Raw genomic sequence first — 26,376 nt, 5'->3', positions numbered from 1 at the left:
CAAAAACATTACAATTGTGAATACAGCTGGTCCTCCATGTCTGTGGGTTCCACTTCTAATTCAATCAACTGTAGATGAAATCCACCCCAAATGGTGTCTATACTGAACATGTACAGACCTTAATTCTTCTTGTTATCCCGTAAACAACACAGTATAACTCTTTCCTTAGTGTTTACATTGTAATAAGTATTATCAGTAACCCGGAGATAATTTAAAGTATATGGGTGAATAAAGATTAAGTATTAGTTAAATGTTAATTTACAAATAACCTACCATTTTCTCCCATATACTTAAAATGGCAATTTTACATGAAGTACTTGAGTATCAGTAGGTTTTGGTTCCCTGAGGAGTTGAGAGGGGCCTAGAACCAATCTCCCAGGGGAACCAAAGCACAACCACAGTTATAAATACAGCAAAAGAATGCTTTCAGAGGAGATAGAGAGGCCAGAGTCACAAGAGGCCTGCCTTAGGACACATGAGACATTCGATCTAATATTATAAAAGTTGAGAAATGGTGGTAGGGTAGAGAGCACCCTAGTTGGAATAAATAGCTCAGCTAGTGTAAAGGTCCTGCGGTCAACCAAGTCCTTATGGAAAGGAAGGATTCAAAGAAGGCCAGAGGGGCTGGAGAGGGAGGAGGGAGGAGGGGATTTCCCTGAGCTACCAGTGAGGCAGAAAGTGGCTGTTCCAAAGGCCATGTTAGGTCATAGGCGGGAAAGCACAAAGAGACACGATTAGATATGTGTTTTTAAAAGACCACTCTGGCTGCCACGGAAGGGATCAGAGCTGATGCAGGAGATGGGTTTGGATCCTGGGGCATGGTCAACAGGAGCACTGTAGACTAATTCATTTGGGTCTGTAGACTCTCAGACCTCAGGGATTCGTTGAGAGATTCCTTCTCCCTTCCTGCTCCACCTACCTCTGTCCCTCCCTTCCCTACCTCTCTGAAGCCAACCTAGACTAATAAGCATCTTTCTGGTTGGTGTTCATTCATAAGAGAGTCATCAAAAGTGCAGCCCCTTCTCAGTAGCTCACTGCCTCTCTTCCCCCAGAGCTCTATGAGCTGCTCTGCAGAACATGAAAAACTTTCCAAGATGTTCAAACAAAATAGTTCAAAGGAAGCACTGATTGTTTCCCAGACTGGAGAGCAGCTAAGGGCATTGTGTGACTTCAAGTGGTTCTTTGCTTGAATAGGCAAAGCCTCAGATGCTCAGAAGCTCTGAAATTAATGAGTGTGTGCAAGAGGAAGTAGAAACCCATGCGACTCTCACATGCCCCCTCCCTCCCTTTTAAAATTTTAGTCCCACACCAACAATGAATGCACTTTCTTTCTTACTGCCATTTATGAAATCCCCACTTTTCCCCCAAATGACCTGATCGTTATTAATGCTGTTAGGTTATGCTGTGCTATTTACATGTGCTTTTAAAAAATGTGTGATATACTGGGCGGAAGCCTCTTTAGTATTTCTGCCAACCTTTTGGGGGGGGGGTCCCAATATGGTGTCATAAGATAGAGAAGGAAGGAGGAAGTTCAGATTATCCTAACAAGCTGTTGTTTCCTACAGGTTATTTTAACTCCAAAGGTAATCTCTATCATTTTATTGAGTGTAGTGGCTTCATTTGCCAGGGTAAATGATGAGTTGATTTTCATGTGCATATGAATGTTTAAAACAGTTTCATATTATGGATAAATTTAGAAGGTATGGCTGTTCATACTTGAAATACCTACATTTCACACACATCTCTCCTCATCTCCATACATGTGCATTGCAAAATCCATGCACACAGAAACACCTTGCTTTTTGAGCCAGGAGGATGCTTTTTTGATTTCTCTTCCATCAGTGAGTATTACCAAAACCCCACAGAGGGTTTGTTGATTTGTTTGGTTTTTAATACATGCAGAATGCAGGCTTCTTGAGCAGGTTCAAGTCAAATCAGTTGGTAATAGCTACCTAGAGTGTTGTATGATTCTCAAGCAAAATCTTTTCCAAGGGAAGAAAGTGCCACGATCAACTTATAATGTCTGTTATGGGAGAGGAAGGGGTATGAGTGTCCTGTATTTGCCAAAGACATACACCCAGATTTTGAAATTGAACAGCACTCAGTTTTCTTCCTGACTCTTCCTTTATCCTTTCTACATGAACTGTCCTTATAAATCTTTGCATGATCATCTTTCTCCTAAATGGACAATCCTCTTCCTAATATTCTTCTTGCCTTTTTCATTGTTACAGCTCAGTTCTGGTAGTTTTCCTCTGCCTTCACTTCGACTTGGTAGGATAAATGATTCTGTTTGCACAGGTTTGTTTTTTCCCTCCCTCCCCAGTCTTGACTCACTCAGAATCCTATCATTTTTTTTTCTTTGAAGCTTTTATTTCTTCTTTTTCTCCCCTCCACCCACCTTCTACTTGCAATTTCTCCCATTACTAATCTCTGCCTGTCATCTCAAGCTACTTGATTTTGATTTACTCAACAAGTATCCTTTTGGGTGTTATCTTTCATGTGTCCTAAAACTGCCACTTCATCTGATAAGGGTAGTCCTTTTTCTGTACTACTCCTCCTTTGAGTCTTATATTTGGCTGTTCTTTTAGACAACTGATGCCCGTACTGCCTTTGTATATTTTAAAACCAAAATTCCATCCAAGCCTGTTTTGTTTTTACTCATAAATTCCACTATTGTGATTTCCACGTACCACCCGGTCACTGTGACCACAGCATCTTACCTGTCTCTATCCGTAAGGAATCTGGCTTTTGCCTCTTTTTTTCAAGTACAGTTGCGAATCCAGGAGTACATTTCATAGCAGTTTGTCCAGGAGTATGTTCTTTGGAACTCTACTGTATAAGATGCTGAAGAAAAATACAGTGTATGCTGCTTCCAACAGTAAATAAATCTGTGTAACTTTGTTCAAAGTGAAATGATTTCTCCCCAAACTTATGTCAATGAATACCTATTAATATCCTTTGGATAATTCTGGTCTGTATCATTCTATTTGTAACATATTTTTTCGGCTTCTGATGGGAAATCAATGAGGATGTAAGTCAGAGGAAATTGAAGTCCTTTTGTCCATAGGATGGACAAGGAAAAAAATCTTTGTAGATTCAGGAACCCAAGTATATTTGTTCCCCTCTCTGAGACAGAGCAGTGAACAGTTCTTGCTAGAAGGCAAGTTTGGGGCAGTACTGGGGTTTGAACTCAAAGCCTTATGCTGCCACTTATGCCACTGCCCCAGCCCCTAGGCAATATATTTCAAAGAGCAATGCTCTTACCTATGCAAATAACAAGAAATTATGTTAGGTGCTGACTAGATACGGCATTTAGTAACATAAAATCAGGTGAAGAGAGCTTCTCCTTTTCCAGTTGTCAGTTCTGATCAGATCAAGGAGAGCATTTACCTTGCTGCTAAAAGGTGTTTAACCCCTCCTCATGCAAGTAACCACATCTACTTAGGGCTTACCCAGCACTGTCTGATCTCTCCACAGTGACTCTCTCATTCATGACCACTGGAGCTGATTTGTCTTTTTGCAGCAGTGACATAGGTTTTACTTTTAGAGAAATATTTTAACGTTTAAAAAGTGAATTAATTTAAATGAGACATACTAAGTAAATAATAGCACAGGTGGTACCTAGATATGATAAAAAGTAATCCTGAAGATACCTTGTGGTGTAGCGTAGAAATGGCAGAGACTGAGAGGTCAGCTTGCAAATCACTTTTACTTGGAAAAATTGATGTAAAGAGACCTGACATATTCCCTGAGTAGAAGACGTTCTCCAACACTACAGCCTGTCTTGGTAGTTTTAGACAGAGTAAATTATCTTCTGAAACACAGCATGTCCTAGGGATTAAACATTAGAACATTTAAATAATTTTGCGGTAAAGAAGTTTCAGTTAACAACCTAGTTTTATGCTAACATATCTGAAATTATATTCTTCTGAATTAGAATCAAAGATACTACTTGGCCTGTGATTATTTAACAAGTTCTTTACTCCCCGACAAACCCTGGACATTATAACATATGGATTTCATTATCTCCAGGGATTAGAAAACACAATCTGATTATTTCTTGCCATTTTCCAAGGGAATGAGAAAATCAAATGTCCTAACTAGGAAATCTTGCCATAGCCTTGGCATCTTTTTCAATGGCAACTTATCTGATGAGACTCCATTAAAACTAGAGACAAAAACCAAAATACAGTGACTTTCCCTAACATTGTTCTGTGAAATATATCGTTTGCCCTAATAGTACAAGGCAGAATAGGCCACACTTATTGTGCTCAAATTTTAGAAATGGACTTCTGTTAAACTGCCCCCACAATAAGTCAGTTGTAAAGTCAGGAAAGGAAATTAGTCTTTCCAATTGTTTGCCTCGTGTATCATCCTCTTAATGGTAGTTCTTCCTTTCTCAATTTAACCAAAACTGTTTTCTGGGCACTGGGGCTTGGAATGGTTTAAATAGAAGCAGGATGTCTTCCTTGAATGGCTCCTTGGAAATGTGAGTATAAGTAAGATGAATGAGTAGAATTTGCAGTCCCTCAACAAGTGTATCTGGAGTGCTTTCCTTGTGTCCAGCTGGTACTGGGCTACAGCTGTGACTTATACGTATCAAGCTGTGGCCTTGTTGCTTGAACATCCTAATAAAGGGAATGTGTATAAAAAATGAACAAATAAATAGTATCAGATTGTAATTTCTGCTCTGAAAGGAATGAACAGGCTGCCATGGTAGAAAGCAATGGAATTGTAGGCTACTTCTGTGGTCAAAAGGCCCCCTTGAGTGTGCCATGCTTGAGTTGATACCTGAAGAATAAGAAAGAACAAACAATCCGAAGAGTCAAGGTAAAAGCATTCCAGGCAGAGAGGACAGCAAATATAAAGGCTTTGAGAGAGGGAGGGGAATGACCAAAAAAGAGAGCAATGTGAGAAGAGATTAGTCAGTCAGGAAGAGCATCTATGGGTAAAGTCTAAAGAACAGGGCAGGATCAGAAAACTCAGGACTCAGGACCTTGTGGACCATGGGAAGGATGAGAGCTTCATTCCAAGACCTGGAGAAGCCACTGGGAGATTTTAAGCCAGGAAGCATGCAAATGGATTTCCATCTTAAAACCTGAAGCATCTTTAAGGACCAAAGTAAACTTTGGAATCACAGGTATACTAATCAATAAACATGTGTTAAACACATACTATTTACCAGGCATTCATGTTAGGGTAGGGAATGATGCAGACATGACCTTTGAAGTTATAGAGTCATGGAGAAAAACTGAATGGAAAAATCCAAGTGCCTAGGCACAGTTTTAAATTGTCTGGGAGCCACTATAACTTTTGAGAACTTCAAAAGCTACTGCATAGAAGAGTAAACAAGCCTCCTGAGAAACAACTCCTTCCGGTCTACCCTTCTCCACACTCCATGTTCAAGTTCACAGTGCAGAAGACATTTATATAGGAGATACTACATAGTGGAAACTCAGGTATTATTTCTCTTGTTTTTCCTTCCTGCAAAAAGGCTTAATTGCGTTCACAGTTAATTAAATCACAAATGGTAAAAGCCAACACTGACCCAGAAATTCAATTTTTCTAGGCTCCCAGAAGATGTGTAGGTTGGAAGGGAGTTAAATTATAATCACAGTTTGGGATTTTGTCAGATGGAGGGTGAAGGTGGGCCCAGCTGGTAAACAGTAGATGATGGATTAGATGGGGGAAAGATGGGTTGCTAAGGAACTTCTGACTCCATCATAAATTTGCCAACCAAGCTCCCCAGCTTCCTCACATCCTGGTAAGTGCTACCCCAGAATCCTTCTACTTCTCAGTCAGCTAGAAAAACAGCCATAATAACAGAACTTAAGACAGAATTTTTTAGAAGTCACAACTGCAAGTAGATAAAATGCCTAGAGTTTATAGGAGTTCCAGAAAATGATGATCAAGTAGTAGTAGAATTTGGCAGTTAGATGTTGATACTCCATCCAAATGTGAAAAGAATTCATGAAAGCTAGGTGCAGTGGCTCACACCTATAATCCCAGCTACTGAGGATTAAAGTATAATATATATGTGTGTGAAATACCTTGGTAAAACCCCCTTGAGCAATCAGTATACATTTAAAAACAAAACCAGAAGGGTAAAACAAGTCCTGTTCTGGCATAGGTATCAGTGGAAGAGGGAGGGTAAACAGACAGGGCAAAGGAGAGCAAATATGGTTCATGTACTTTGTATGTATGAAGATAGAACAATGGAACCTATTGAAATTCTTCTAAGAAGGGAAGGAGATGAGGGAGAATGATGGAGGAGGTTAATCTAATCAAGACACATTGTAAGCAAATATATAAATGTCACAATGATACACCCTTGTACAACTAATATATGCTTAAAAATGTAAAGAAAATAATAATAAAAGAAGAGATACTTGGTTTAGACCCATCCATGCATGGAAGCAGTATGGTGTCATGTAGAAAACACAAAATCAGGAGCCAGAGCACCATGTCTGAATCTCAGCTGTGTGACATTGGAAGGGCCACTTTACCCTATGTGCCCCCACTTTCCACATTCTTATGAAAATTAACATACTCAAAATACTTAAAATGGTGCCTATCAGAGAGTAGTCCTGTTGGCTGTTAAAAGAGCCCCTAATGATTATGGTCACTATCCTCATGGATGTCATTATCAATAATAGCAATTGCCCTACCATTTCTTGAAATCTACTCAGTACCAGACACTACCTGGTGCTAAATGGTCAAGAGTCAGATAGTCTTGGGTGTAAATCTCAGGTTGTCTAATCACTAACTGCATGACTTTGGGCAAGTACAATCTCCTTCCTGAGCTTTAGTCTCCCCAAATTTGAGAGAGAGGCAAGAACCCAACCCACACTGTGGGATTGTTGTTGAAAAATGATATGCTTTATGTTGAGCTCAATTATCAGTATATTGTAACCTCTCAGGAAATAGTATTAATAGTCCAAAACACATATGGTCCCACTGAATCCATGGGATACTATTAAGAAATCAGTACCCTCTGCTTACATAGCAGGAAAAGAAGTGAAGAGATATTAATGGACCCTACTCAAATCTTCCACCTCTTCAAACCCAGGCTGTATAACTCCAACTACGAAGAAATCAAATAGCCAAGTCTGCCAAAGGATAAATGAGTGTCATTGCCACAATGCTTTTCAGAAGCAGAGGACATACTCTTAGGACGGGCTGATGTTGACTTGATGACACAAGAGTTGCTTCTCAAAGGTGAGAGGAATCCAAAGCGTAGTGTCCTCTTTGAGTTGTACTCAGTGTCACATCCCCAACAGCCTGGATCTCTAAGTGACCTTCTTCTACCATCTTTTGATCATAGCCATCAATCATGAAAGGTTAGAGTACTGCCAAGGCAATACTTTCTATGCAAGTTTCTCCCTTGTTTTATAGCAAATTCTCTTTGTTGTGATGTAGAAACCCTCTCTCTATAAGGATGTAGAAGAGTAAGGGTCCCTGAGGAAGACAGAGCTTCTTGGCTGATGCTGACCTTTGGCGTATTTGGAAACTTCTAGGACCCTGGTGTTTAAACTCTGGGTTCCTTGATAAGGATTTAAAAGCCCTCATTCCACCTCTTGGCTTGCAGCTCAGTGCTTGCAGTCAGGCAGCTATTCAGGCAGCGTATGGTAGCTGGTGGTTGGTTGGGGGCACCGTAGAAAATAAAGGTGAGCCCAGCTATAAGAACAAAAGCTTTGTGAGAAACATCGCTAGTTTGGATCCCATCTTGTGCCACTGGCATTTTTATTTTGGGTGAGTTTCTAAATCATCCTGAACCTCAGTTCCTTCCTCTATAAAATAAGTGTAATGATACTTACACCATAGGCTGGTTGATATGGATTAAAATTTAGTAATGTTAAGCAGAATACTTTGTACAAATGTAAGAGATGTTATTCCTTATAATTGTGATCAGTGGACACAGGGTGGCAAAGGCAGAAAAGGCATAGGCCATCAGCAGGTCTACACTAAAGAAGTAAAAGACACTTTATCTCTCAATTAGAAGCCCTTTCTTGTTTTCCTTGGAATGGAGTCATTTGTATGTAGATTCCTTGCTTGTGCTTGGAAAAAAAATCTATGTATCAAGCTAGTTTTCTTACAAGGCCTTTACATGTAAAGATAGTCTACTGACCATCGTGATTGATTGAGAATAAGCCCTTAGTGACACATGGTTGAAAACTGTAGGAAAAGCTAGGCCTTCAGGGGGCCCATGTGATGGGCTTGACAACCTCATTAGAGGACTGGTGACTGTAAAGATAATTATGGGACAGATTTTGCCACTCAAGAGAGAGCTCAATATCGAAAAGAACACAAAATAGCTGGAACACATCCAAAGGAATAAAAAGGCAAGAAAAATAAAATGAGCACATGTGTGACTTCTTCCTGACAAGCAAGAACTTTGCAAGTAAGGAACAAACCCCCCCAAGGAACTGCCAGGTGCAACTCAAAGTAAATCTATGCAAATTTGGAGATAATCTTGACAGTTAGCAAAAGGCAAGAATGCAATCTAATTAAGGCAGGGTGTTTTTGTTTGGGATATTTTGCTTCTGTGAACTTACTAAAAAGAGAAGGAATAAAGCCTGTTCTTGTTTATCATTCCTTTACACAGAGTAGTACAATAAAGCTGCAGTATCAATATTTGAGGACCAATAGGAAAGAAGAATTAGACACATGAGGCTCTGAGTATGATTTGCAGTTCTGGCCTGCCATGGGTTGTCATCTTGTCTTTCTCTCTGTTGTGTCAAATCATGTACTCTGTTTCTAACCCAAGAGCAGAATAAGGTGATTTTCTTCTGAGCTTAAAGTAGCACAACTTGGAACCTAGGAAGTGTGTCTCTTTTGTTCTCACTTTCCTGCTTTCAAGAGAACTCAAACAAAACAAATCTCAAAAAGGCCTGGTCTCATCAGTGATCAGGGCTCATCCCCTGACTCTGCTATATGCCGACCCCACAAATGCTTGTATATCTAGGAGAGAATCAGATCACAGAGAGGAGCACAAGATGCTCTTGGTCAGTCTCCCTCTCCTTATCTCAGTCAGCCCTCCCTCTACGTATCTCATACATCTGAGTGACTCCTCTGTGCCCTCAAAGTGCTGGTGATACTGTAGTGAACAAAAGTGAAAATCCTGCCATTATCATGCCCACAAGGGCAAAGCAATTTTAAATCATTGGTTAGAGATCCTCAGTGTTTGGTTTTGACCTGATTATGCAGTCATGATCTACTATAGAGCTTTGGTTTCAATCTTTGGAAGACCTAATAATCAAATGTTAATGATTTTAAATAAGTCATTTCTGGTGTCTGTAAACTTGTACAAGCTCATGAGATCACATGGATGGCCATCTTAGCCAACGGATGTGATAGTGTCTACAAGTCAAGTAATTACAAACATTAATATCTAGCTTATTATTAGCATCTGAATATTCATTTTTAAATACAGATAAGCACACCAATGCATAGTAAAGTCAAAATTTCCTGTATTCGTATGTTGAAATTATACCCATTAATGAGTATAAAAACTTATATACGTATGCTTATTATCAAAATATTACCATATGTGGTAACTGATAATTGTAAAAGACTATTTTATATGAAAAAGAAATTAATAAATAAATGAAAATGAAAAGAACGTGTTACTATCTTTAGGAAGAAAATCATACCCTTTTGAGCAAAGAAATCCTTATAAAATTTAATGCCAAGTAGAAAAGTAAAAATTACATTTTATCATGATTCTTATTTTTGTACACCTTTTTGACATACTAGCCTTACCTTAATCCATTCCTATCCAGAAGGAAGAAAAGCTTAACATCTTGGCATTGATGTGACTGTCAGCAATTTGCCACACTGGCAGAGTCAAATTTCTTTCCACAAAACCTCAAGTCAAAGTAAACACGTTTTTGGTGTTTGAGCTAAGCATGCCATGTGTGGGTATCATGGAGGAGTTTTTAGCTGTCAGTGCTAAGAAATGACTATTCCTAATCATAATAACAAGTTTATGTTTTTGACTATTAAATTTTAATAATAATTAAATTGTTAGCAATTCTACTCCTCTTATGTCCCCCAAACAGCCTATTTAAATTTCAGCCAAAATGTGGGTGCATGACCCCTAGTACTTCTGTGAAGCAGTACCTCAGGATGATTCACTGGAGATTTAGCAAAGCAAGGAGAAGAAACTGTTTTAATAAGATTGGTCAGAGTGTGTCCCCAAGAAGTGACATTTGAACTTCAACCTATACAAGAAGGGGCCAGACATGAAGAGTATGGTGGGCAAGTTTAGAAAGCCTGTGTAAGGAGGCTGCTACCTTTGGAAGAAGAAAGAAGGCCAGAGTGACTGGAGCAGGGTGAAGGGGAAGAAGAAATCCAGTCACCAAGGCGAGCCAAAACCAGATCCAAGGGTCTTGAGACCATGACAAAGAAGTTTGGATCTTTGATGTTGAAGTAACCATACTGAATTTCCCTGTTCATGAGATCAGTCTGTGGTCTGTGACACAGGTAGTCACAGATCACTACCTGTGGTCTGTGACTACATGACCACAGGTAGTGATGGAAGCAGGGATACCACTTGGCAGGCTGGGGTGTCATGATGTGAGAGATGAAAGTGGCTGATGGTGGCAGAGGAAAGGGAGTGACAAAGACAGGTTGGAGATACATTTGGACCATTTCCTACTCTTTTCCAAGAAAAGAGTAGGAAATGGTACCATGGTCACTGTAGGTTGCATTCTAGTACTGGGCACCACTCAGCTCTTTTCTCATGAGTTTGCAATCATTTTTGACCACCAATCCTTGCTTTATACACACCCCTTGTGCATTTGTATGTTGTAGTGCCAGCGTCTAGGAGAATGACCTCGAATGAGTTGAACTCAGCCTAGCATCTCTTACAACCCTGTAGGGAGTAGATGCATAGCTGGGAACTGGGATAGTGAGTTCACCAGTGGGATCTTTCATTCCCCTGCGAGGATTACTCTACAGCTATACTGAATCTGTGCTTCCTCCACATTCACAGAGGCATGTCCTTTACAGACTGTTACATGCTGGCATTAGGGAGACATTGACATCAAACCAGAAAAGAAAATTAACACATTCTCTTCCCTTCTTAGTGTGTGAGGCAGATTATACTGTGTTTGCATAATGCTTGCTGCTGATGGAGGCATATTAACAGGACTCCCAGAATAATTTACCATGAGTCCAATCTCACTGAGCAAGTGAGCTGCTCTCTGTAGATAATGTCAGAGCTGAGTACTTTAAGTCTTTCATGAGCATAATATTTAATTACATGTAAATAAATCAGACTTGAGTCCAACTCTGCAATGGAATCTTGGATCTAGGATTCTCTAACAGATTCAGCTGTGAAAAATCTAGAGAGAAAATGCAGATTTTGTACAAACATGTCAAGTAATATTTGTTTGGTAACTATTCTGTATAAGACACTGTGCCTGATTTTATTATTGACTGAGTTTTGAATATAAATTTGGCATTTTCTGACCAAAAAGTGAATGTTCATTGGAAAAATTGAGGGAAAATATAAAGAAAAAATAAATATTATTCATGGGCCTTATACCCAGCAATCATCCCTAGAAGTGTTTTCAAGTTCACTTTGCCAGGTCTATACCCCCATCCATAGATATATGCACATGATCGATGACCATGTAATGGAAATTGTTATGCTCATCTGTGATGGTGGCTTTTGGATAAATTCCTAGAAATTGTATTATTAGTTCCTAGCTAGTTATTTCATACATGCTGGGAAGTAGGATGACCGACTCACCCCATTTCTCAGGACTTTCCAGTCTAAGGAGTGAGTCCTTTATCACCTGAGACAGTGGGTCACATTGTTTGACTGAACACATCTGTTTATCCTCTACCACCCTATATCTGGGGGAGATAGTGTGTAGCTGAAAGTCACTTGCTGAATTTGTTTTGGGGAGATCTCATCAGTTCCTGCCATCAAAAAACTGTCTTTGTCTCTGACAGCCTCAGAGAATTCATGTCAGCTTTCAAATCTGAGCCTGGAATTAAAATGCGGGTCAGCTGTTTGTATACAAACAGCAAGCAAATCATTATGCACAAATGAAGGTCACTCCCTGGCCTCACTGAGCAATCTCGATTTGCTCCATTTGTCTGGATGTTAAAAAAAAAGCTGCAGGATTAGAATTACTGTGTTAACAACAGAGTAATGCTTTATGTAACTAAGCGAGCAGATTACATTGTGGTGTTTGTACAAGAAGGTGAAGGCCATTAATGTCTTAGTTATATTTGTGCAGGATCAGTGTAAGCAACAGGGTAGAACAAAGTGAGGATTAAAATGTATAGAGAGATGTGATGCATTGTGGGAATTTTTTCAGGTGTTTCTTGATAACAAGCAAAATAGGGTCCTTTTTATTTTTTTTATTTTTTTATTCATATGTGCATGCAATGCTTGGGTCATTTCTCCCCCCTGCCCCCACCCCCTCCCTTAACACCCACCCTGCCCCGTCCCTCTCCCCCCTACCCCCTCGATACCCAGCAGAAACTATTTTGCCCTTATTTCTAATTTTGTTGAAGAGAGCGTATAAGCAATAATAGAAAGGAACAAGTGTTTTTGCTGGTTGAGATAAGGATAGCTATACAGGGAGTTGACTCGCATTGATTTCCTGTGTGTGTGTGTTATCTTCTAGGTTAATTCTTCTTGATCTAACCTTTTCTCTAGTTCCTGGTCCCCTTCTCCTATTGGCCTCAGTTGCTTTTAAGGTATCTGCTTTAGTTTCTCTGCATTGAGGGCAACAAATGCTAACTAATTTTTTAGGTGTCTTACCTATCCTCATATCTCCCTTGTGTGCTCTCGCTTTTATCTTGTGATCAAAGTTCAATCACCTTGTTGTGTTTGCCACAATAGAGTCCTTTTAAAAATAACCTGTTTTATCTCAATATTTTTAACATACTAGTGATCATGACACTAAATCCACATTGTACCTGTTAAGCAAAAGAGAGTCTACCAAACAACTGTCAGAAGCAAGGCTAATTCAACCGGCTTTTATTACAATACACTAATACTACCTTCCAAATTCATTACTTAGCACCTAAACTTTTCTTTCTTCTCCATATGCTTATTTATTTATTTATTTATTTATTGGTGGGACTGGAGTTTGAACTCAGGGCTTTGCATTTACAAAGCAGGCATTCTACTGCTTGAGCTACATCTCCAGCCCATTTTGATCTGGGTATTTGGGAGATGGGTGGGGGAGTCTCAGGAACTACTTGCCCAGGCTGGCTTTGAACTTCAATCCTCCAAATCTCAACCTCCCAAGTAGCTAGGATTACAGGTGTGAACCACCAGCACCCAGGTCCATATACATTTTTTAGGAAAAAGTATATAGAGAAAAAAATGGATGTGTGTATTTATACATGTATTGTGTGTATTATATATATATATATATATATATATATATAAATTGGAAAGGCGAGTCCCTTTTCCTTTTGGCTTTTATTATCTTTTTAAAAAACTAAACTAAGAAAAAGATCTGACCCATATTTGACATGGGAATTACTCAGTCACTTGAGGACACTCTAAATAGAGAGGCAATTAATAAGCCTTAATTCTAAATCGAGGTTGCCAGGGTAACTGAAACCACAATTATCCTGAAATTTACATCAAACACCTTGCATGAAAATGGTGTTGAATCACCAAAATCTCCAACCAGCCAAACGATATGTTATTTGCACTGATCTTTTTAGACCCAAAATTCTGATACAAGTGTGCACTTTCTCTGAATGAGGTTAAAACAGTCAAGGGACAGAGATTAGCTTTTCTTCACAAAAGTATTTATTTTTAAAAGAAAATGGAAAAGTACAGACCCAAAACTACTATTAATTTAACCAAAGTATATGGCTTGGTGAGGAGCTATGATTGATATGTTTCAAATCTCCAGATCCACTTTGCATCCTGATTTAGCCTTTTTCTTTATTCATTCAACAAATATTTACACATAAATGTGTACTAGACACTACTCTGAGCACAGAGTACAACGGTGTAGCTGAGCGCTGATGGCTCACACCTGTAATTCTATCCAGGAGGATCGCGGTTCAAAGCCAGCCTCCAGCAAATAGTTCTTGAGACTCTATCTCAAAAAAAAAGAAAAAAAAAAATCACAAAAAAAGAGCTGGCAGAGTGGCTGAAGCATGAGGCTTTGAGTTTAAACCCAAGTGTCACGAAATTAAAAAACAAATAGTACAATAGTATACAAAGTAGGCATAGTCCCCTTCTCAGCAGTCCAGCATTCTAGTGGGAAGAATCATAAAGTAAAAATGTGACCATTAGAACAGAAATGAGTGTGATTTAAGCATAATAATAGACTGGTCTCCTGGTGAACGAGTAGATGGGAATTCTCCCTTGAGATTTGCTGGACAGGAACTACTCCCCAAGGAGTTACTGTAGGAGTTGTTACTTCAATGTCAAGGTCTGAAATCCAAGCAAAACAGCAGTGAAGGAACAGGAAAAAACAATCTAAAAATCCCCAAAGGTGGGACTACTCAGCTCAGATGCTCAAGGACAAGAAGAGTTAACATTGAACACTGTGTCTTCGAGAAAAGAAGTAGGAAGAGGTAAGCAAAGACCATATCCTGGCGTGCCTGGCAGGCCAAGGAAAACTCTGTTTTTTATTTTAGCACTAATAGAGCCTCAGTCACTCAGCGCTAAATGAGCCCTTATAGAGCCTCAGTCAGAGGACTGACATGATACGGGCTCCGTGGTAGGCCATGAATGTAGGAAGAAGCAGAAAACGAAATAGCTTTGCAGTATTCTAGTTCAAAGTTGAGTGGTGGCCTCCTGGGTATTTAACGATTATGCTTTGGAAATTACATATATGGCTATATTACTTAGCATTAAAAAGAATTAAAGTTCTGATACATGCAGCAACACCAAAAAAAATCTCAAAAAATATACTAAGCTAAAGCAACCAAATGCAAAAGACCACATATTGTATGATTCCATCCATATGACATGTCAAGAAAATTCAAGCCTACGGAGATAGTAGATTAGTGGTTGCCTATGGTTGGCTGCAAATTGGCACAAAGAACATCTTGGGAAAAATAATTGTATTCTAAAATTGGAGCATAGCAATAGTTGCATAATGCTATAAATTACAAAAAAATTGACATTGAGGTATATAAATGAGCTTAATAAATTTATTATTTCAAAAATCATCAGGAACCACGTGCCAGTGGCTCATTTCTGATATCACAGCTACTAGGGAAGCAGAAATCAGGAGAACTGTGATTGGAAGCCAATCCAGGTAAAAGCGAGACCCCAATCTTAATTGATAGCTTGGCATGGCGGTAAGTGCCTGTTGTCCCAGCTATGCGGAAAGTGCAAATAGGAGAATTACAGTCCAGGCATGCCTGGGCATAAATATGAGACCCAACTGCCCAAATAACCAAAGCGAAAAGGGTGGAGGCGTGGCTCACATGGTAGAACAAGAATGAGGCCCTGAATTCAGCCCCTAGTACCATCAAAAATAAATAAAAATTATCAGGAGAAGAAAATGTCATATATGATACATATGTTCTCTTTTTTTAACAAAGTTGACACAGGAGACAAGTGAAAAGATTATTGTAGTCATCCAAGCAATGATGATAAGGTAATGGTGGCTTAGGCTGAAATGACAGTGAAGGAAAAGAGAGGCAGCTTGGAGAATGATACAAAAAGGATCATGGTTGAAGAGAAAGAATGGGAGGGAGAGAGAGAGGAGAGAGAGAGAGAGAGGCAGAGGGAATAGTGAGTACAAGAGAGGAACAAGAATAGTGTCTAGGTTGGCTAGTTGAACGACAAGTTAGTTGTAATTGCCATTTCCTGAGTTGCAGAAGACTATGTTATTAATTTGTTTCCACACTGGTAAGTCACCATCAGTACAAACCATATTGCCAGGAAGTACTTATTAAACTTTGCACACACTAAAAATTAATTAAATACAAAAGATTCAGTTATCCCTTCCCTGTATTAAGATCTCTCCAATTCTCTCATACATCTCCATGCTTTTTTAATCTGTAAAACAGTAATTGCATGATAGAATCCATATAGAAAATTGCATCTACTCTGCATCTTGCTATTATCTGCCATATCTTGCCATATCTTGCCCCCAGCCAGTGACTGCAGCTAAGGCAGCATTTGCTGTTGTAGAGATGTGAGCTGGTACAGCACTCTACTCCTGCATGTGTCAGAAAGTGTTTCTTTCGAATCTGGTTATACCCATGAGAGCAAGTCCCACAGCAGAACGCCTACCTAATATGTTTCTTTCTAATTTGCAAATCTGAACAGAGAAGGAGAAACAGAGAAGGTTCTACTTCACCTATAATAAAGAAGACTGAAATATTTACATATTATTGCTATGAGAAATTTTACCTTCCTTAGGGCAAATCTTCCTTAGTGCAGAGCATAAATGCATGCTCATGGGATCTTAAGTGATCAAAATCAAATTACCCAAAAAACTTATAGGTTAGAGTCTCCTGACTCAGTAGATTGCTCAAACAACCATGTAGGTGGTAAACATAAGTAACTTGTAGATAAACATTTGTTAAATCCTATTATTACCATATAATTTAAAAGAAAAACAGCAAATAATGTTTTGTTCTAAGAGCATTACTCTTAGTAATTTCCATACTTATGGTAGCAGTAGAATTAATGTCTTTTAAATTCCTAAGTTTGAAATTTTCAGTTTAGTAAACAGACCATAAAGTAGGTCTTATTTGCTTTCTAACAAATAAGGCAGAACAGCTTGCCCATGGGGATTTAAATCATAATTTACATTTAAGTTTATTTTTACAGACAGTCCATAAGCACAATTTGCAAAGCTGGATAAAACTAAGGCACTAGAAAATTAAAAAGAGAGATTTATTTTTTTTCCTCTTAAAATTGTTTTCAGTTGTAATTTAAAACTAACTGCTTTAATTACACAGAATAATTGGATTAGGTGGAGGTTTGCATAATTTGTCAGTCAGAAGATGACAGTTAATGTTTGCTCTTCTGTTGAAAGAATGTGTACTACACACACAAATACAGCACACACGCATGCACACATGCACACACACCTCTGGAAAGAAAGTTAAATGAAACATGGAAATGTTGCAGAGGAATTAAGTGCTTAACATTATGAAAATATAAGTCTTCTTTACATATTGATGTGATTTCATAGAAAAATCTATGACTTGGAGAAGAATTAGGACATAACATCTACTTGTAAGACACCCTTCCTTTTTCAATTGTGACATGTCTAACACTCACTCAGAGGCATGCACAGTGGGCAGCACTCGCTGCATCTTTCTAAAACTTCTGTGCCTTCTGAATACCTCTCCCTCAACATGCCTGTGCACCACTGGGACTATCACTTGCTTTGTAGTTTTACTTTAAATTTGTTCTCATTTTTTAAAGTTATATGTTAGAGGGGTTCTTGTTCTGTGTGATTGTAAATAGAGAGTAGCCATAAAAATAACTTCAGTGAAAACAAAACAATGTTGGTAAATTTTAGATGGCAGAAGGAGGTTCCAGATGTCGACAATACTGCCCTCTTTGTAAAATGAAAGGCTTAGCCAATTTTAGACATTCTTCCATCCTACTGAGACTTTGGTACTCAGTCACCAGAAGAAACCAGAGAAGGACTGTCTCACAGGCCATTTGATACCCTATCTTTGTGCCACCTGAAGTCATTTCCAGGAGTATAAGATCTACATTTTGGGGAGCTCATGCTTAGTAACTGTTTGCTGAATAGCTTAATTATACTCTGTGAATTTCCCTGCTATACTCTTCCTCTTGGGTGTTTTTTTCTAGAGCATTCCATGGTTTCTTTTCTGCCTAGTAAATCTAAGCTAGTTTGCAAAGTGAAGTGAATGAGAAAGACATAATTAGTGACTTTATTCAATGTGGACTTGTCAAGACAAAAGAGAGAAAATATTTTCCTCCATAGCAGGCTTTGTCTTCTAATTATGTGGATGAAATATCAAATGCAAGTGTTAGTTCCTGATGGGAATTCCAAAGACAGCTTCCTGGAGAAGAAAGCACTTGACAGAGGCTCTTACATTAGCATTTTATTTGTCTTGACAAAAATGAGGCAATAATTATTGAAGTTCACAGGCCATGAATAAAATACTTATTTATTTGATAAATTTCAATTAAGTATCTAGAATTTCTAAAACACTGCTGGATGCCAAAGATGAAAAAAATGAATAGCATGCGTCCTTGGGATGCATGCACACTGGCAGAGGGACAAGACATGGGTATTAATGATGAATATAAAACGTTAAGGATTCTGTTCTAGAGGGGACTAGAGATTCCTCCAAGTTGGAAAAGCAGAGAATGCTCCTGGAGGAGGTGGCCTTGGAAATGACCTTGGATTTGGCTAGGAAACTTTTGCAAGTGCTGAGTGGGTGGGAAGGACATTCCAGCACAAGTAGCTGCAGACATCTCCGGTCTCTGACATACTGGAATAGGTAGACAGCATAGGTTCTAAAAAAAAAGGTATAGAAAGAAAGGAAAGGTATAGAAAAGAAGAGAAAGAAATCTATAAATCTAGGCTGTATCAAGATAAAAAAATTAAAAAAGAGCCTTGAAACTTAAACTGAGGACAAGAACTTAAACTAAGTGTTTTTAGAAGGGACAATATAAAGCTGGAGAAAGAAGGCCAGTGAACAGTCATGGACGTGACCCAGTTCCAGTGGTTACTGGTTTGTGTGCCTTCCCATTCTGAGTTTCAAATTCCTGAATGAGGGAATCTGACTGGCTTATCCTGAGTCAGGTGATCATCCATAGAGCAAGTAGGAAGACATGGGAATTGAGGGTCCATATCAGTGCATGGAGATAGAACCATAGAAAGAGGATTATCCTGACCTGGACACCAGTGTACACCCTTCCTCAGAACAATACTGTAAAGTAGGTATCATCATCCCCATTGCCTACAGAGGAGAAACTGGGACGCATTGCCATTAGATATCCTGCCTTCTGCAACTTTAGGAAGAGACTTGAAGCTACTAAGTAAAGATGAACGAGTCTGTGTCTGGGATTTTCCAATTCTCAGTAAAGCAGGAAGCAAGTTCCTGTGAAGAGATGGGCAACTTAATCTCTCAATCAGAGATGTGTTTTGAGGAGATTCTTTAAGAGGCTGCAGAAGTTTTGAAATATGCTCCTTGTTTAAGAAATATTACCAATCCTATTTTAGATGGTTCTTTGCAAAGCTGTGTACTTAGCAAAGCATAAGCCATTTGCATTTTTGTAATCTTTTTTTCTTGGAGACAGATGGAAGGGCTGATGCAATTCACCAACAGCTGGAGCTGGGAAGGGTATGTAAACACACCAGAATGGGCAGGGGAAGAAAAGAAGGGGAGAACAGAGATTCAGAGGCCAACCCTGTATACTACCCAACAGTCAGAGACAAACAGCCCCATGAGTCCTTTTACTGATTTGTGTGACTCCAAAATCCATATCAAACTTCCCCACCACTGGATGAAGGTGAAAGATTTAACCAAGGTTTCTCAACCTCAACCATTTAGGGCCAGTTAATCCTTGGCTATGGGTTAGTGTACTGATATTTAATGCTATCCTTGGACTCTAACCAGTTCTAAAAGGCTCTTTAAAAGTTACCAAAGGAAGAATAGAGGAGAAACAAGTCTATAAATATAGGCTGAGTAGAATCTGCCAATAGCACCTACACCCCCAGGGGTGACAACCAAAAAAAAATTGCCAAATGTTCCCAAGAAGTGAAAGGACAAAATTTTCCTCATTTGAAAATCATTGATTTAGCCAGTAATTGTTTTTTATCTGTGATGTCAAACCATTTTGATAAATTCTCACTGACTGGAACACTGATTTAAGAAAATTTTCTTCCATAGGAAGTTACAGTTTGTGGTCTTTGTCATAGTAGGTAACTTCTCAGTGAACAGTTGTATTAAGGGGTCTAGTTGCCTGATGGTTAACTCAGAAACATAATTAATTCAGGTTCTAACATTGTTTATACTGTTGGCAAGTAGCAACCAAGGAATAGCTAGCAAGCAAGAAAGCTAAGAATTTATTGTAGGTAAATTTAGGATTTGATTCTTGGGTCACATTATATTATGTGCCAAAAATAAATACAAATCTATTCAGTCTAGTCTATTTCCTGACAGTGTCCGAGGATAGAACCTGATTAAAATGATTCAGTGAGAGGAACTAGAGGGATTGTATTTCAGTATTAATTAAATATGAGAGTTATCAGCCACAAATAAAGAAGAATCCAATCCAAAAGCTCAGCTCCCTGCCTCTTTGTTCCCTAATTTAAGTGTCTGATTTTGTAAAGAGTAAGACCTGGGATGGCTCTGATTCAATCTAGTGTCTATCTCTGCTAGGTCAGCTCTGCAGAGGGAGCAGAGCCTAGTGGCATTGACACAGTCACCTTCACCCTTACTTCTTGGGGCCTCATCCCAGAGAAGGGAGATGGGATTTTCCTGGGATACACTTACCTTCCATATCACTGTTATCCTCTTATATAAAGCAGAACCAAATCCATTTTTTAAAAATAACCAAAGTGTATGTTAAATTAGATTTGATGTTAACCATAACTATAGTTCCTCTTCATTAGTCGGTTAACTCTACTTGGTTGAATTTGAAAGATAGTTAAGAATGCAGAAATCTTAGTGTGTGCTCAAACGTTTCCAAACCAGATGAAATTTTTTTTCTTTTTTTAGCTAAAATGTTTCTGCAGCAAATGGAAATATACTTGGGAACGTGGAATTAAAATGCACCATGGTTAAATGTTAGTGACACTCTTTGGAAGTTGACTAGTGACAAAATTAGGGAAGCATTTACAGCCTGAGACTGCCATCTACTGGCTAAATCCTATCATAACGCCACCTTTGTTTTTCTGGGCTTTACCAACTTTTTATGTTTCACAATTTTTTATAAAGGAAAATACTTAAGTAGGTCCATGTATGCATGCATCCCAGATCAGGGAGAGACAATGAAGAATTATATAAGATGAAACCAGGATTTCTAAAAGTACCAGTACCTAATAATTTGGGAGTAATTTCCATTTACTTTTTATATTTCTTATTTAATCAAGGCTGGCTGTCTACCTCAAAATCCTAGCTAAAACAGGAAAGCCTACAGTTATCATGCTCTGGAAGGTAAATCAGATGTGAATATGCATATGGACCCAATTGTTCAGCTTTTGAAAGAATTTTCAGTGGCAGAAGAAGGGGGTTGATGTAAAATGCTGTGTTTGTCTTGCTTTCTGTAGTATCCCTGGCAGCAAGTATTCTGTACAATAGAAATGCCACAAATGTTTGCGGTAGAGAGGGTTGGGTATCTGGAAGTCAGAGGCATTAACTGTGTTCCATCTTCCTTTTATACCCCAAATCCTCTGAGGAATGGGGAGACCCTCCTCACATACAGCCTTGGGCCAGACTCTGGAGATACAGACCAGCAGCAGGCCAAATCAGCACCAGGGAACCAGTTATAGGCAACCTAGAAATAAACCACACATGATAGGGATGACTGTCAGAGAGATGGGCAAGGACTGGAATTTTCCAGAAAGGTACAGGGAGTGTGGGGTAGTTGGATTTATATAAGAAAGTAGTGAAGAGCCATTACTGTTGGAGAAAGCAGCTGTGGGGAAGGTGTTGAAATGAGTAGGGGAGAATGAAGTCACTATTTAGACTGAGAAAAGGGCATTCTGGGTAATTGGGATTCTAAGAAATCAGTAAGCATTTCCCTACTTAGAAGATTGGCGTGCTGATCTGCCTCAGTGAGCTCTACAACTTAACTTCCTATGAACAGTTCATCACAGCAATAGGTTCTTTTTGATTCTCTCCCTATATCCCATCCTTCCTTGCAAGTAACAGGAATAGCCCTAAGGGGGTTCTCAGAATGCAACTCTCAGAGTTCACTTCCCAGAACCATCTGTGTTTCCCCTGTATCCAGGGATTTGTCTAGACTTTTAATTCACCCAGGATGTCCAGGAAAGTCTCCAATACCTTAGACAGATCAAATGACAGAAACAAAGATGTTGGACCCACAAGGGAGTGTTAAGTTCATCCTATCCAACCCTCTCACTTTGAGGATGAAGTGACAGGCCAGAGAAAAGACAGGCACTTGCTCACCATTCCACAGAACTAGAAGTGGAGCTAGATCCTGGCCCTCCAAACTCTCAGTCCACTGTTCCTTCTGCATCCTGGGAGAGGCAAAGGGACGAAAGTTCCTCTCATTGTCTGGAATTCTGCAGGGAGTGTAGAATTTTGGCCGGGCCCTCAGCTAAGGGCCTCATCTAGAAGCAGGCTCTGGTAGGTGATGGACACCTGCTCTAACCAGAGATTGGGAATGCTGCGTTTGTTAAGTACTGGTTCCATTCTCCCTCAACAGCTAGGAGCATCAATGGATGGAATTGGAGAACATCATTCTGAGTGAGGTTAGCCTGGCCCAAAAGACCAAAAATCGTATGTTCTCCCTCATATGTGGACATTAGATCAAGGGCAAACACAACAAGGGGACTGGACTTTGAGCACATGATAAAAGCGAGAGCACACAAGGGAGGGGTGAGGATAGGAAAGACACCTAAAAAATTAGCTAGCATTTGTTGCCCTTAACGCAGAGAAACTAAAGCAGATACCTTAAAAGCAACTGAGGCCAATAGGAAAAGGGGACCAGGAACTAGAGAAAAGGTGAGATCCAAAAGAATTAACCTAGAAGGTAACACCCACGCACAGGAAATCAATGTGAGTCAATGCCCTGTATAGCTATCCTTATCTCAACCAGCAAAAACCCTTGTTCCTTCCTATTATGGCTTATACTCTCTCTACAACAAAATTAGAGATAAGGGCAAAATAGTTTCTGCTGGGTATTGAGGGGGTGGGAGGGAGAGGAAGGGGGCGGAGTGGGTGGTAAGGGAGGGGGTGGGGGCAGGGGGGAGAAATGACCCAAGCCTTGTATGCACATATGAATAATAAAAAAAAAAAAAAGAAAAGAAAAAAATCCTTAAACTTCCAAAAAAAATAATAAATAAAAACCAATTGAAGTCAAACTGACTAGGCTTGAACTTCAGTTAAACAACACATTGTGTTTAAAGTGCTTAGAATAATTCCCAGCATATTGAGTGCTCAATAAATGTCAGATTATTATAATTATTATTGTAATTGTTGTTTAGCAGAATGACCTTGATCAAGCTACTTCTAGTCTGAATTTCAATGTCCTCATTTGTAAGATGGAAGTAAAAGCTCCGACTTGCAATGACAACTGTGCTGATGCACTGAGATCCTACAGGAAAGGCACTTAGTACAGCACCCAGTGCATGAGAGGCCTGCAATCAGTGTCTTAATGAGTGTGCTCTAAGCAATCACTAAGTGACAATAGTCCCTCAGCCCTAGTTGACATCCCTGCCAAAAGAAGGGCCTAGATCTGTCTAAGTGATTTTTTTTCCAACAGGATTAAAACATAATAGGATGAACAGATCCCAGTTTCCCAAGAGTTTTTTTTAAAAAATCAATAGCACCCAGTAAATAATGAATGCTTCTTTTGTACATCAATAACAAATGCAATGCTTCAAAACCATGCAGAGCAATCTTTCTACCACTGAACATGACAAACAAACAAAGGCAACAGAATAATCTATAACCATAACCTCATACCAAGGGATGGATCCCAAAGCAGCTTTTGCCCACAAACAATGTATTGATGGGCTCCAGCAAAGCACCTCAAAGAGAGGTCACTATTGGGAAGGGAGTAATCACAGTACATTGAATGTAGTGAAGTATCAACTCACAGTGAGAAAACTGTAATACTTCATAAAACCTAAGCACATAGTATGTCAAAGATGTTTTGTCTCACCCTTGCAAATTGCAAGTACTCCAAAAAGTCAGAAGAGGTTGGGGCTGAGACCAAAATTACCTAAAAATAATGGTCTTTCCTGATTGCTAGTGTCTTGTCTGTATTCTGCTGCTATAACAAAATATCTGAGACAAGGTCATTAGTAAAGAACAGAAGCTTATTCGACTCACAATCCTGAAGGCTGAGAGGTCCAACAGCAGGGCTCTGGCTTCTGCTCAGCATCTAGTGACAGCCTTACTTCATCATAACATGGTGGAAGGCAGCCATCACGCAAGACAGAACGAACATGCCAGCTTGAGTCTCCTGCCTTCCTTGAAAAACCACCAATGAACGAGGTGTGGTGATGCATGCCCATAATCCCAGCAGTCAGGAGGCTGAAGCAGGAGGATTGCAAGTTTGAGGCCAGCCTGGACCACATTAGCAAGATACTGTCTCAAACAAAAAAACAAACCAACAATGCCATTATTTGCCATCAGGAAGCTCCACCTTCATGACCTCATCTAATTCTAGTATCTTCCCAAAGGCCCCCTTCCCGGTACTATTAACATGCATCTGAGGAGTACACACATGAACTTTGGCAGGGATATATTCAAACCAGACCAAGAGAGGTTGTAGGAACTGGAGAAAGCCTTCCCTGCTAAGCCACAGCTTAAGAAGTCCCACACTGAAGACACAGGCCATCTTTCTCCAGCTGGAATATTCTTAGAACTCAGAGTCACGAGTTCAACAGGGAGGAACATCCTTTCATATCAACTTATTGGTACATGCTGATTAATATTTGTATATTGAAGCAAGCAACCATGTTATAGGGCTAAATATAACATGTGTAGGATTTTCTTTAATCAGAATACTTGTGTTTGCATGTGGAATTTCAGATGGTACCAGCAGGCCAAGAGTTCAAGTTCACCCTTAACCTACCTCTACCATTAAGAAAAATTGAACCAAAGCTCTAGATCCCATGTACATACCAGACATCTGTATAAAGAAATATAGGTTAGACCAGAGGTCAGAAAACTTTTCTGAAAGGCAAGGTAGCAAATACTTCAACTTTGTACACCATATGACATTTGTCACAACTACTCATCTCTGCCACAGTAGTGTGAAAGTAGCCACATAGGATACATAAATGAATGCATGTCGATGTGTTCCAATAAAACTTTATTTACAAAACCAGGCAATCGTTCAGATTTGACTCACAGGCCTTAGTTTGCCAATTCCTATGTCACACCATCCCTAGTCATCATTACCTAAGTAATATTAGACTATTGTACAGCAGTGTAGAATATTAGCTCCATGAGAGCAGGGACCCTTTCTTTGCAGGGCTCAAAATGCCTAGTACAGTGTGTGGGGGCCCTCTAGCTACCCATAAATGAGTTGAATTAATATCTAAAGCAATTTTGTTTTCTCAAACGAATCTGTGTTCTATTTGAGGGCTTGTAGGACTGGAACTCAGGACAGTTAAGATTTGATTAAGAATACTTAAGTAAGTAAGGTCCAAGACTGGGTGTGGTGGTCCATACCTAAAATCGCAGCTACTCCAAACATTGAGGCTGGGCAGATAGCAGTTTGAGACTGGGCAAAAAGTTAGTGAGAACACCCCCCATTTGAACAAACAAGGTAGGCATGGTACATATCTGTAATCCCAGCTACACAGGAAGAAGCATAGCTAGGAGAATCCAAGGTCAGCTCCAAGCCAAAATGGGAGACCCTGTCCAAAACTAATTAAAGCCAAAAAAGGACTGGTAGAGCTCAAGTGGTAGAGTACCTGCCTAGAAACATAAGGTGCAATAATGGAGTAGTGGCAGCCCAGTTAAAAGAGCAAATGTCAGGGTCTGAACATGTGACATTGGCATCTGAAAGGAGCCATGGAAGAGAAGTAGATGGAAAAGGAGATGGCAGGGGAAGAAACAGCTAAGTGGAGCTCTACTTTACCAAATCCTCCTTCTGCACCTCAGTTCTATGTTGCTTAGGTGGAGTAAGGATTTTGACATTCCATGTAACTGAACAGCTTAGAGCTCAGGTATTGCTACATCCAGACACTCAAATGATATCATCCAAAGTCTCCCTCTCCACCCCCTGTTACTCTCCTCTGGGTTTTCTTCACTCTAGGGCAGCCTCTCTCCTCATGAAAACAAACTAATCATTGCTAGTACTTTGTGGGTGACACTCTGTGATACAGTGAACCCACAGAAATAGAATCTACTTGCCTGTGCTTTCTGCACAGTTTTGTGGCTAAGTCTTACTAACTGAACAGAGCCAGGAACCTAGGAAATGCTAGAGGTGTCAAGAATGACCTCCTCTCAATCCAGGGGCAGGGGCAGTTTCATCTAAACCACATGAACCAAAGTCAAGGAGCTGTAGTTCCCAAGGAAGAACTGAAATGCTATCACCAAAAGCAGGGGCCAAAATGTTAAGTGGGCAAAAACAACAGACGTTCATAAACCCCTCACCTACTTTGCCAATTTTCCCTGGGCTGATCTGCCTGCCCTCCTGACAGCTCATCCATCACACCAGACCTGCAATCTCTACCCTTTGTTCATCAGCCTAAGTTAGCCACCCTCCACAACCAC

The 26,376-nt window shown here is 39.6% G+C and overlaps 1 protein-coding gene across 12 annotated transcripts in view; it reads left to right on the top strand.

Annotated features, from left to right (window-relative positions):
* The window catches only part of Cadps (calcium dependent secretion activator), a 450,183-nt gene that overhangs the window by 218,010 nt on the left and 205,797 nt on the right, over window positions 1-26,376 (top strand). The gene's annotated exons all lie outside the window — the stretch shown is intronic.

The sequence above is a fragment of the Castor canadensis genome, chromosome 10 (assembly GCF_047511655.1).
Source record: "Castor canadensis chromosome 10, mCasCan1.hap1v2, whole genome shotgun sequence".
NCBI classification, from domain to species: Eukaryota; Metazoa; Chordata; class Mammalia; order Rodentia; family Castoridae; genus Castor; species Castor canadensis.
The sequence above is the reverse complement of the archived record's forward strand: the minus strand, read 5'-3'. Positions and strand labels throughout refer to the sequence as shown.